This window comes from Oryctolagus cuniculus, chromosome 18 (assembly GCF_964237555.1).
Source record: "Oryctolagus cuniculus chromosome 18, mOryCun1.1, whole genome shotgun sequence".
NCBI lineage: Eukaryota > Metazoa > Chordata > Mammalia > Lagomorpha > Leporidae > Oryctolagus > Oryctolagus cuniculus.
The window spans coordinates 56,044,657-56,058,766 of record NC_091449.1 but is presented as its reverse complement, the minus strand read 5'-3'; the positions used below and the strand labels follow the sequence as shown (position 1 = coordinate 56,058,766).

Here is a 14,110-nt window from a genome sequence, read left to right as displayed (position 1 = left end):
TTTTTTTAAGATTTATTTTTATTTATTTGAAAGGCAGAGATAAAGAGAGAAAAGGAGAGCGAGAGTGAAAGATAGAAAATCTTCCATCTGCTGGTTCAGCCCCCAAATGGCTCAGGCTGGGCCAGGCCAAAGCCTGGAGCCAGGAGCTTCTTCTTGGGCCGTCCTCTGCTGCTTTTCCCAGGTGCATCAGCAGGAAGCTGGATCAAAAGTGGAGTAGTCAAGACAGAATCAGCACCCATATGGGATACTGGGCCACAGGTGGAGGCTTAACCTTCTATGCCACAGCGCTGGCCCCCCCACATCATTTTCATTACTTACATCAAGAATCTACAAATAGGGGTGGCGCTCTGGCATAGTGGGTAAAACTGCACTTGCAGTGCTGGCATCCCATGTGGGCGTTGATTCAAGTCTCAGCTGCTCCACTTCTGAGCCAGCTCTCTGTGATGGCCTGGGAAAGCAGTAGAAGGTGGCCCACGTGCTTGGGCCCCTGAACCCACTTGGGAGACCTGGAAGAAGCTCCTGGTTCCTGGCTTTGGATGGGCACAGCTCTGGCCGTTGCAGCCATCTGGGGAATGAACTAGTGGATGAAAGACTTCTCTCTCTCTCTCCCTGCCTCTGCCTCTCTGTAATTCTGCCTTTCAAATATATAAATAAATCTTTTTAAAAAAGGAATCAACAGGGCCAGCGCCGCGGCTCACTAGGCTAATCCTCCCCCTGCGGCGCCGGCACACAGGGTTCTAGTCCCGGTTGGGGCGCCGGATTCTGTCCCGGTTGCCCCTCTTCCAGGCCAGCCCTCTGCTGTGGCCAGGGAGTGCAGTGGAGGAGGGCCCAGGTGCTTGGGCCCTGCACCCCATGGGAGACCAGGAAAAGCACCTGGCTCCTGGCTCCTGCCATCGGATCAGCGCGGTGCGCCAGCCGCAGCGCGCAGGCCGCGGCGGCCATTGGAGGGTGAACCAACGGCAAAGGAAGACCTTTCTCTCTGTCTCTCTCTCACTGTCCACTCTGCCTGTCCAAAAAAAAAAAAAAAAAAAAAAGGAATCAACAAATATTATAGTTCCAATATAGTTTGCTTTTCTCAGATGGGAATTCAAAGTGAACATCTGTGTAAAAATCTCCGAGGTTAAGAAGGTCTCTCATTGCCCCTATCCCCAAGGGAACTACTACCCTCACTTTTGTAATCACTTACTTGACTCTTTTTTATAACTTAAGCATGCATACCTAAGCATGATAGTCTTGCAATAGAGTAGAATGCAATCACACAAATGTACTCTCTAGTGTGTAGCTTCTTTCAATCTACTCCATATGTCTATTTGGTTGCATAAAGCTTTAGTCTATTCTTTGTAATAAATGTAGAATAGTATGCTGTTTGGATATATTGCAATTTATCCATTCTACCATTGACTGACATTTGGGTTGTTTCCAACCTGAGGCTATCACGAATGATGATGTCATGGATGCTCTCATAAATGTCTCTTCACGCAAAGGTAAGCAGAGTTTACAGCTAGGAAAGGAAGTGCTGGATCACTGGCTACGTGCAGGACAGCTCTTGGCATAGCCTTGCATTGACTCAGTTATCCTCCTTCCCATTTTTAGTTCTCAAGAGTAACTGCAGAAGGTCCTGGGATGCAATGGCCTGAGACAGGGAGAGACATACAGAAACAGCCTGGGCTCTGTTCCAGGACTCCTACCCACCAAGTACAAGATGTCCTTCGATGCTTCACCCTTGTGATTCCTGTGACCCTAGTGTATAAAATCAGGGCAGGCTAGCTCTCCAGAGTCCCTCAGCTGTAATGTAGGATGAGACTCCATCTGCTCAGGGCAGCTTTCCTGAGCCATAGGGCACTAGCTCACAACGAATGTAGACTTTTGTTCCTCCCTGCCTGTCTATAAGTAACAAGCCCACCTCAGGGAACTTGTGTGCAAATATTCTATCTCATCATCTCAGAGAAACCAGTAACTTGCTTCTTAGTATACATACCTTAAACTTTGGCAGATGCTACTGGACAGTTTTCCAAAGTGATTACATCCAGGTATATTTCTCCCAGCAGTATAGGAGAGATCTGATTGCCTCTTAACGTCACAAACACTTGCTATTAGAAATCTTAATTTTAATTATCTGGTGGATGTGCCATGATAACTCACTGTAGTTTTAATTTTTATTTCCCTGATTACTAATGAGACTAAGTATCTTTCCACATACTTGTTAGTCATCTAGATGTCCCCTTTTGTAAAACACCTTGTGAAACCTTCATGTCTCAGGACTTTTTTCTATTAGGTTGTCTTTTTTCTTATTGATGTGTGGAAGTCCTTTAGATACCCTGCGTAGAAGTCAACGATACATTTCTGCAAATATATTTTCCCATTATTTTTGCTCGTTTTACATTTCAAGTGGCTCCATGGGCCTACTTTCAGTTTATCCTTACTCCTTTTGAGGCAACTCTTTATAAAGCCCAAACCCAAGGAGGAGGGAGTTTCATGAGGTTTCTGCTATCCTTGGCAGAATCTGGTCATCAATAACCATTGCCTTAGCCCAGAAAGGCTGCCCAAATCCTTTCTTTCTCTTTTCTTCGTTTAAATTTCCATGTGCTCTTAGGGAAAGATGAGGCTCTAAGTTTGGGATCCATCTCCCTTGGTCTTTGGCCTCTGCTGGACTTGCCCAAGTCATTCCTCATGGCCTCGAAGAAAGCTTTTGTGTATTATCTGTCCAGCCTTTCTAGTTGCCCTAAGCAGAACAACCTACTTTACCATTACCAGAAGCAGAAAGTCCCTGATTTATAAAGTAAAGATCACATAAGGGGTGAGATCTTAATTAATGCCTAAAGAACTTTATAAAACACAAAAATCTTTTTAACTGAAGATAATAAAAATGAAGCGCAAAACTGCATCCAGAACTAGCAGAAATCTACTTCCAACATTGCTCATGTGTCTGAAATTAACATTAACATTAGTACATTCCCACCACCTAACCCAAGTCATGTAGACCTGATGTTCTGCCATCTTGATTACTTCACTAATGTTAGCTGACATGGATACTTAGAGCGTTGACACTGAGTAACAACTTGTAGAACCTCAGTGGTCACAGGAAACAAGTCAGGAAGGGCACGTTTACTGCAGCCTTCTCACTTGAAGAACCTGAAATAATGTTTTTTTTGAAAAGGCAGAGTAAAATTGAGAGTCTCCTGAACTTTATCTAGTTCAAGGCTGGGCTCCTAATCTTCTATCGGAATCTCAGTCCATGCATCCATCTGGATTATGAGAGTCACCATCATTGACACCCTGACAATATGGTGATATGCATAACACTTGTCTCTGAAACAACCCGTTTCTCCTTCTAAGGCTTCCCTGTTGATCAAACTGTGGGGCTATTTAGAGGCAAAACGCTCAGAGTTCTCTTTTTCCATCCTTCCTCCCCCTACATGCTTACTTAGACTAATTTTACAGGTCTCAGTTGAAATATCACTTAATCTAGAGAGTTTTACTGAGATTCTCAAAGTCCTGTTGTAAGATTTCACAGCAATGCGTTTTTGACACATTTCATAAATTAACTGTGCAACTTTATATTTGCCTTCCCCACCAGCAATCAAGCTCTATGAGGGCAGAGACCTCAACTGTCTTATTCATGTCTGGTACACACCTCTGGCATGAAGTCAGTATGTGTTGAATAACTAAATTGCAGTTGAATCACTGAACCATTTATTATATTTTCCCTCAAGAAAGATGGTTAAGAATCATTTAGTAGATTCTTTCTTTGCACTTTACAAGCCTGTATTCATTCCTCCTTCTTTCTGGGAATAATACCCTGATTTTCCTTATGGAAAGTCTCCTTACTCCAATCCAGGAGTGGCCTATTCCAATATTACACCTCCCTAACAACAGTGAATGAATGGTTCAAGACCGAGCACATAACACAAGTCAAATCAGTCAAAGCCAACGAGACTTAATTCTGATTAGCTTGGAGCTGCTGCAAATGAGGCATGCTTTCTATCGAGGTGCTGAGAACTGGGCTGTGAGCCTGAAGCTCCTGGCAAACATCTTTCCCCCCAGGAGGGCAGAGCTGTCTGAGAATGAAGCCGCACAAACGAAAGCAGTGCCAAGAGACTGAGCTCTGATGGCATCACTTGAATCCTTCGATCCAGCCAGAGCCTTTTCAGTTATCAGAGACAATTAATGTTCTTTGACACAAGTGTCATCTAACTGCATGCTACGACCACTCTCTCCTGACAAAGTGAATTCTTCATAAACAACTACCATCCATCCATCCATCATATGTAATGTATTACCACGGCACAAACGACTCGAACTGCTATGCGGACCATAACTTGCAAAAGTAATCTTTGATGGTCTTCTTCAATTTGTCAAATATGCTAATTTAAACATGGCAAATAAGTTATTTTAAAGCAATGTGTGCCTTCCTAAAATGTAGTCACTTCTATTTTATGTGCCATTGATTCTGCTACTATTAGAGCCTGAAAGGCTGGTAAGCTTTCAGCAATACACAGTGAGGATGCCTTCAGCTTCCACAGCTATTACACATGATTAATGCTCAGTTGGAGAATTTGCTTCAGGACACATAAACATGCACACACACACACATACCTCAGGGTCATCTATTTTATAAGCATAGGAGTGTCAGGCAATTCTTGCTATTCACTGAAAATGAAACTCACAATGAAAAGGAGACACTGAAATTACCATTCATTGTTAACTAAAATTCCTTACTTTGGACCCATCACATCAATGAGGGCTTATTCACATTTTAACATGAAGAATAGATATCATGGTCCTTTCTGCTAGGTGAGCAATCAATCAATGAATCAGGAAGCTGCAGTCTACCAATTCTTTGTTGCCCCTTTGTGGAAAAAAAAAACTAAGCAAAGGAACATTAATTTCTTTTCCTAAAACTTACTAACTCAATCGTACTTTTGTCCCTGTGGTGTATCAACTCTTACAATTCATGGAAATTTCTAACAAGAGAAAATACTTCTCATATTCCTAAAATAAGTTTAGTGGATTATTTTCTCAAATCTATTTCTCTTGCTTGGATTCAAGATGGTATGTTCAATTAGAAATACTCCAACAGCTTTTAAACACCCCCCTCCTTTCTTCAACAATCTACTCTTCTGAACGGATTTGACTATCCAATATAAATTCTTCCCTCCCATTCTCATTCTTCCCTGTCCATAGAAGTTGGCGGATGTGACCAAGTATCCTACTTTCCTCTGCTTTGAATGATCTTGGGAGTGAACATGGGGTCCAAATAATGGTAATCAAAACCCTTTCCTTGAGTGATAGCTGGATACTGTGGCCGCCGCGGCCAGCGCGCTGCGGCTGGCGCACCGCGCTGATCCAATGGCAGGAGCCAGGTACTTATCCTGGTCTCCCATGCGGGTGCAGGGCCCAAGCACTTGGACCATCCTCCACTGCACTCCCGGGCCACAGCAAAGAGCTGGCCTGGAAGAGGGGCAACCGGGACAGAATCCGGTGCCCCGACCGGGACTAGAACCCGGTGTGCCAGCGCCGCAAGGCGGAGGATTAGCTTAGTGAGCCACGGCACCAGCCTGGGGAAGTCCTTCTATAAAATAAAGCCAAGCAGATAAAAGGAGAGATATGAGCAGGATGGATGATATGTGAATAGGTGGAAGAGGGAAGAAAGATGAACAAGAGTCAATCATGGTAGGCACTGAGACAGTTCTAAATCTGGGGAAAGCCCTCGGGTCTACAGGCCATCTTTTTTAATCCTGTGGGCCATCCCTGTATCCTAACCAAATAACTAATAAATTCCTCATTAAAAAAAAAAAAAAACACTTATTTACTTGAAAAGCAGAGTGACAGAGAGAGAGGGAGACAGAAATATCTTCCATCTACTTGCTCACTCCCCCAAATGCCCATAGGAGCCTGGGGTAGGCCAGAAAGAAGCGAGGAGTAGGAACTCCACCTGAATCTTTTTATGTGGGTAGCAGGGACCCAAGGACTTGAGCTATCATGTGCTGACCCTTACACCCCACCACTACCAGCTGTATTAGCAGAAAGTTGAATCCAAAGTATGCAGTAGTCATGACTTGAACCATTCACTCTGATATGGGATTCTTGTGTCCCAAGAGATGGCTTAACCTACTATGACACAACCACCCCTCCCTTCCTCATTTTGATTAAACTGTATTGAAGTAAATTTCTGTCGCTTGGAATCCAGGACTCTCTATGATAAATGCTATTTGTAGGCATCATATATTTCCTTGAAATTTATTTCTGGAGTGTATTAAAAATATTTGGAAATAACCACAATGCAATGGTGTGAGTCGCTATTTCTAAGCAAGTTGAAAACGCCTCATTTCTGTTAGGAGATAATAAGCTTATTCTTTCTGTACCTAAATATAACAATAATTTGTACTGATGATGGAAAGTTTGCTGTATAATGATTAGCAATCTGGAAATTATGAAAAATCAATGAGGGGCCGGCACCGTGGCTCACTAGGTTAATCCGCCTGCGATGCCAGCATCCCATATGGGTGCCGGGTTCTACTCCCGGTTGCCCCTCTTCCAGTGCAGCTCTCTGCTGTGGCCTGGGAGGGCAGTGGAGGATGGGCCAAGTGCTTTGGCCCTGCACCCGCATGGGAGATCAGGAAGAAGCACCTGGCTCCTGGCTTCAGATCAGCGCAGTGCTGGCCGTAGCAGTCATTTGGGGAGTGAACCAACGGAAGGAAGACCTTTCTCTCTGTCTCTCTCTCTCACTGTCTAACTCTACCGGTCAAATAAAAAAAAAATGGATGTCTGGAATAAGTAACCAAGACAGATGATTTTATACACTAATAATTCTGCTCTTGTGAAGCCCATATGTGAATACAACTAGCTCATAGCAAGGTCTTTGCTGAAGCTCACAGGGATCGAGAATCTTAGCTAGAATGTGCGAGTCCAGAAGAGGTAACAGGAAATACTTCAGTTTCAGATTCTACACATGTTTCACATGTATTTTCTCAAAGTACTAAGAATTTACAAGTTATTTGCAGTTCTTAAAAAGTAGTCTTACTTGTTAATCAAATCCTTCCTACAAAACAATTTGCTTTCTCAGAAAATGTCTAAAATCCCTTGATAAAGCCAGCTATACACTTCAGAGCGAATTCTGATTTATTCACTAACCCTTCCATGGCTCCAATGACATCAGCAGGGAAAGAAACCTGTACTTTCATCAGTCTATACAAGCCATTGGGGCTGTGGCAAGTCCCAGAAGTGAACAAACAGCAAGTGAGTTTGCCCAGCTTAACTGAGTACTTCCAACACTGAACCTGGCTTGCACTCACACACCCTCACTAGCAAGTACTTGTTAAATGCTGCTTGTCTACCTTTTATTAAAATGTCAAATGTAATTCTTTTAATTCATGGACTATCATAACTGAATGCAGTAAGAAAACCCAGTGACAGAGACTGGTTACATGCCAAAACACTGTACTTGAGCTGTCTGCCACACAACAAGGTCATTTTTCTTCCTTCAGTTATCACATTGGCAAATATTGACTAGGGAGCAGTATGTTGCTTTCACAGGCTATGCTCACATCAATTCCCATTAACGACATGAAAAATATCCACATATAGCCTACATCTCTAATGAGGGTAATAATAAAATACTCCGCTAAAATTAAAGAGGACTTCCATTTCCAGTAATGGCAAGTAATAGTAGAAGCAGCCATGCGTGTGAACATGAGTAAAAGCTCTAGGTGAAAAAAGAAAATTTAATCTCCTTAAAGGCATTAAAGAGCTATCAAGATAGCAAGTAATTAGCAGATCAAACCCTAAAGGAAACCACCAGAGAAGTAAGTAAAGCACTTTTGCCCTTAGAGCATTTACTGATCCAGAAAATGTGGGCTTTGGTTTCGGTGGTCTTCGCTGGACAATGACCTGCAAGTCAATTATCAGGGCCTGCTCAGATGGGAAGAATAACCTGCTGCGCCTGAGGCCAGAAACCAAAACTAAAGCTGGCCACTCCCATCACCACCCCCGGGGAGTCAGGAAAGCTTGTCACAAAGTAAGAATAAAGAGAATAAAAATAAAGAGAAGGCAACACACACCCAAAATGTTAGGGTTACTTTTGATTCAGATTTGCAACCCAAGTCCATACCGCTTCAATTGCCAGAGAGCTTCAGGCCATGAACTAGGTTTAGCACACTCCCAGATTGAAAGATCCCGAGGTGTCCTGGCAGAAGCAAATCTAAATATCCTGTAGGGGAGGGCACTATTACCCCAGATTTCAAAGAACAAGAAGCTCTTCAAATAATACTCCAAGAACAAACAGAGGCAGCACCCAGTCAAAAATAACAAGGCACCCCCATCAGCAAAATCACAACTAAAAGTAGAAGAACCACCACCCAGGGCTGCATAGGGAGAACTTAGTAGATACACGCTATGTGTACTACATTTGATGTACTAAGACACAAACTTGAAGGTATCTGCAGGGCAAAGGGGTCTATGAAAAGTAGAGAAATTCTCTAAAACCACTGGGCTCTTCAAAAATGTCCATGTCTTGAAAAACAAAAACCAACAATGACTCCCCAAAAAATGGCAGGGGAAAACTATCCTTTTAATTTTTTTTAAACTTTTATTTAATAAATATAATTTTCAAAAGTACAGTTTATGGATTACAATGGCTTCCCCCCCCCCATAACTTCCCTCCCACCCACACCCCTCCCATCTCCCGCTCCTTCTCCCATTCCATTCACATCAAGATTCATTTTCAATTATCTTTATATACAGAAGATCGATTTAGTATATATTAAGATTTCATCAGTTTGCACCCACACAAAACAAAGTATAAAATACTGTTTGAGGCCGGCGCCGCAGCTCAATAGGCTAATCCTCCGCCTTGCGGCGCCGGCACACCGGGTTCTAGTCCCGGTTGCCCCTCTTCCAGGCCAGCCTTCTGCTATGGCCCAGGAGTGCAGTGGAGTATGGCCCAAGGCCTTGGGCCCTGCACCCGCATGGGAGACCAGGAGAAGCACCTGCGCGCCGGCCGCGCCGGCCATTGGAGGGTAAACCAACGGCAAAGGAAGACCTTTCTCTCTGTCTCTCTCTCTCTCTCACTGTCCACTCTGTCAAAAAATTTAAAAAAATACTGTTTGAGTACTAGTTATAGCATTAATTCACATTCGACAACACGTTAAGGACAGAGATTCCACATGAGGAGTAAGTACACAGTGACTCCTGTTGTTGACTTAACAATTTGACACACTTTGTTTATGGCGTCAGAAATCTCCCCAGGCTCTATCCTTTAATTTTATAGCCCGCAAAAATATCTTCCAAGAGTAGGGAAAATTAAAGACAATTTTAGGCAAAGAAACCTGGGAACATTGACTTAGCAGATTATTAGTAAAGAAATCTGAAGAATGCAACTCAAGCAGAAGAAAGGGACCCCAAAAGGCAGAAAAAAAAAAAAAAAAAAAGGATGCAAGAAGAAACAGATGGGGTAGTAAAGTGTGAAGAAAAAAAAAAGAACATGAGTGCTGAAATAGATTTTAAAAATAATAATGTTTGTAATATTAAAAATAAAAAAACAGAGGCAGAGGTTTGGACTTAAGGTTAAGACACCTGTGTCCCAAATCAGAGTTCCTGGGTCCAATTCTTGGCTCTAGCTCCTGACTCCAGCTTCCCACTAATACAGACTCTGGGAGGCAGCAGTGATGGCTCCAGTAATCGAGTTTCTGTCACCCAAGTGGAAGAGTTGGATTACATTCCAGGTTCCTGGTTCCTGCCTTCAGCCCTGGCTGAGCCCTCACCACTGAAGGCATTTGGGGAGTGAATCAGCAAATCAGAGCACTTGCTTGCTCACTCGCTCTCTGTCCTTCTCTACTTCTCAAATATGTAAGTGAATAAATAGTAACTGAAATGATTAAAACAGATTTAAGATAAATAATATCAACAATGTGTCACTCAGCTGGGAATATACATAATTAAAGGGTTCTTGGGGCAGGCACTGTGGCGCAAAAGGTTAATCCTCTGTCTGCAGTGCCAGCATTCCATATGGGCACCGGTTCTAGTCCCAGCTGTTCCACTTCCAATCCAGCTCTCTGTTATGGCCTGGGAAAGCAGTAGAAGATGGCTCAAGTCTTGGGCCCCTGCACTCTCCTGAGAGATCCGGAAGAAGCTCCTGGCTCCTGGCTTTGGATCAGCCCAGTTCTGGCCATTTTGGCCATTTGGGGAGTGAACTAGCAGATGGAAGCCCTTTCTTTCTGTCTCTCCCTCTCACTCTCTATAACTCTACCTCTCAAATAAATAAATAAAATCTTTAAAAAAAAAAGTTCTGAAATCTCTCTAAAGTCCAAGAGGAAGGTATAAGTATTCATTTATTGTAGACTTGGTTAGGTATACGTATATGTTGGATTCAAGGGAAGTGCTAAATAAATGGAATGACAGTGATAATGTTCAAACTGTAACAGGACAAAATTGAATAATGAGGGAGTAATTAATCCAGCAAGACAACACTGAAATATGTTGTGTTTAACTAAATACTTTAAAGTTGAGTTAATATTAGCAAATCAATTAATACAGTTCACTACACTGGCATATTAGAAGAGAGATATCATATAATAACCTCAATAAGTGCAGAAAAGGAATATGATAAAAATTGAATAGCCACTCAGGACTTTTTAAAAGTTATTAGAGGGTCAGGTGTTATTATACCTAGAACAAAACCACTTGCTGAAATGTCCACATTTCATATTGTAATGCCTGGATTCAGTTTCCAATTCCAGCTCCCAATTTCAGCTTCCTGCTAGTGCAGACCCTATGGGGCAGGAGGTGATGGTTCAAGTAATTAGGTCCCTGTCACTCACATGGGAGACCTAGGTTGAATCACTTGCTCCCAGCTGGGGTCCAACCCAGTCTTGGCCACTGGAAGCATTCGAGAAGTAGACTAGTGAATTGGAGTGTTTCTTTCTTCCTTCTTCTTCTCTCTCTCCCCCTCTCTCCCTTTCCCTATTGAACAAAAAAATTAAAAAAATTTTAAAGCCATGGCTTAAAAAAGTTACAAGCAAATTAAAAATAGAAGTAGCTTCTATAATCTATTAATGAATTATCTACAAATTACAAAAATCTACAGGTTAATGTTTAATCAATAAAAACATAAAAATTTTCACTTACTATCAGGAACAAGATAAAGACACCTGCTTAGTATCACTCCAATCAATAGAAATTTAATATCCTATCCAATACTAGAAGACTAAAAGAAAATTAAAAGAACTAGAAGAAACAAAGTTGTCATTATTAGCAAATAATACGAATATATAATTTTGTAGAAAAGCTCATCACTGTCAAAAAGCATTAGAATCAATAAGAGTTTAGCAAAATTTCTAGATACAAAGTAAATATACCAAAAATTGCTTTTCTATATACTCAAAAAATTAGAAAATCAACCTAAAAGTCACTGAAGGCCTTTGAGGAGTAGACAAGTGGATGGGAGCTTTGACTGTCTGTCTGTCTCTGCCTCTCAAACAGATAAATGAAAAAAAGTTAAATTCAAATTCCTAAAGCTACACTGTTCATAAAATGATATTATTAAGAGAGATTAAAATGCCTTAAATAGTAGAGTAATATTCCACATTCATGAGTTAGAAAATTCAGTAGTATAAAGAAATCAATTTTTCTCAAATTGATCTACAGATTCAAATATGATCAAAATAAAAATTTTTTTAAAACTCCAAGTCTCCAAAATACTCCATAATTTTTGGTGGCACTTGATAAGCTGAGTCTAAGATTTTATGAGAACAGTCAAGAATAATCAAGATTATACTGAAGAAGAGGAACAAGCAAAATATATTGGATACCCTCTGTGCCAGTCCTCACATCCTCCATGTCTGCCATGAGCTTCTCACAATGTACCCTAAAGCACATCACCTTAGATGCACTGCGTTATTTCACACTTTATGCCCTGGGGGTTCTGATTGGAACTTCCTAGCACCCACACAAATGCAGCCTTGGAAGTGTGAAAGAGGTAGTGCTTGAATCGTGGGAGACACAGAGAAATTGGTGAATAAAAGCTCAATTATTTGGACAGAAAATTTCAAGGTACATTCTATAAGCCCTTCAGAGGGTCTTAGTGGGACAAAGCCCTGGTTGCCCACAGTGGTAACCCATCTACAAACACAGCCTTAAACTGGTTTTATCCCCTTCCCTGTCTCACTCTTCCATCTCAATTCTATCCCTTCCAAGTATTTCCCAAAACTAATCAACAACACTCAAGTCCTAGACAAAGACTCTATTTCCTTGGGGGAATCCAAAATAAGACTGTGGAAAGATCTGCTCCACCATATATTAACATCTACAAAGACAAGTCTGGGGCAGAAAATAGACAAGATAAGCCTGAAACACCTCCTTTTGTCTGAAAGTAAGGAAATGATCAAAGACTACAAAAATGGCGTAGAGGTCAATGTGAAAGGTTCTCCAATTGGTTAAAAATGGCGTACCTAAAATATAAACAAACTCATGAGTTCACAGTGAAACTCATTAGTCATCTTTGAAGGTCACTGGAGCATCAGTTTATTATTTTGAAGAGAAAAAGAGGGAGAAGCAGAGGTAGAGGGACAGAGAGGGAAGAGGACAGAGAGAGCAGGTACACCCAAGGGAGCATTGAATAGATGGAAACACTAAGAATTCATCATTCCTGTCCTGTATGAAATGAATTTTATGGTAATAAAATAGTAAATGAGAAAACAGTTGTTCTCTACAGAAAAATTCTAGCTGATGAATGCACAACAAATGATAGTATTTGAAAATCATTACATTGACACTCCTACCGGAAGGATTTAAGTCCTTATATCAAAGGTATTAGGTGAAATCTCAGTAGGAAACATGATTAGTCAACTTGACTGACAACACCTGAACTCTCTAATCAATCTCAATATCATGAAAAGAAAAATTGACTAGATGTTATGTCCCTCCTAATGTGACAGAATAGGAGGTACACACCACTATGAATTATTCTTTCAAAAAAATCAAACTTGAATCTGATCAAGACTTTAGATCTAATTCTAGTCAACAAAAAATAATGTACAGGGAAATGTTAAATTACAAATTACACCATGAGGATACAAAACTAAAAATACAGGGGGCAGGTGTCTGATCTACCAAATAAGATACTCTTGGCTCACATAGGAATGCCTGGGTTCAATTCCCAGTGCTGGTTTTTGGTTCCAACTTCCCACCAATGCAGACCCTGAGAGGTAGCAAGTATGGCTCAAATAGTTTGGTCCCTGTCACCCTTATGGGGACCTGCATTGGTCCCAGCCCAGCCCCCGCTATTGGGGCATTTGAGGAGTGAGCCAGTGGATGGGAGCTCTATCTGCCTCTCAAATAAATGATAAATTTTTAAAATTAAAACAATAATGTTGGAATTCTATAGGATAAATGACTTAGCTTATTCTAAAAGTGAATTGAAAAAAACTGGAAAAAGAATAGAAAATGGAATTAAAATCTAAATATGAAGTGGGATAAGTGCCACTTGCAACACTGGTATCCTATATCCAAGTCCCCATTCAAGTCCTGGCTGCTCCACTTCTAATTCTGCTTCCTGCTGATGCACCTGGGAAGGCAATGGAAGGTGGCTCAAATATGTGGGCCCCTGTAAGTCATGTGGGAAAATCAGGATGAACTTCCTGGTTCCTGGCTTTGGCCTGGCCCAGACTTGCTGTTGTGGCCATTTGGTGAGTGAACCAGCAGAATGAAGATCTTTGCCTTTCAAATAAAATGAAAATCAATCAATAAAAAATTTTGAATAGACAACCCAACAGGAAAAAAAAAAGTAAAAGAATGATCATTTTACTATAGAATATTCAAATGTCCAATAAATATGTGAGTTATGTTCAATCTTATGGAAAAAAATCAGGAAAATACAAATAAAAATCCCAGAATGCCTGTACACATCTACCACATAAGCAAAATTTGAGTATGATAATCCTGAATACTGGCTCCTCTCTGCTGTAATGGGAAATCCTAAACATTTGTTGGTGATCCTGTAACTGGGTAAAAGCCATTTAGAAAACAAATTTCTTTTATCTAGTAAACTTAAAGAAATATCTGTCCTGTGACCTAACAGTTTTACCCCTGTATTCAGTCCAAAGAAATGAATTCA

General features: G+C 41.2%; 1 protein-coding gene across 9 annotated transcripts in view; it reads right to left on the bottom strand.

Annotated features, from left to right (window-relative positions):
• The window catches only part of HYDIN (HYDIN axonemal central pair apparatus protein), a 421,089-nt gene that overhangs the window by 390,935 nt on the left and 16,044 nt on the right, over window positions 1-14,110 (bottom strand). For 3 of the 9 annotated variants that reach the window (XM_070062718.1, XM_070062721.1, XM_070062719.1), the window contains exon 1: window positions 10,818-10,935. The exons of the other annotated variants lie outside the window; for them this stretch is intronic. The gene's annotated coding sequence lies outside the window, so the exon portion shown is untranslated. Of the gene's footprint in view, window positions 1-10,817; window positions 10,936-14,110 lie in introns of those variants that run through there. 9 annotated transcript variants of the gene reach the window in all.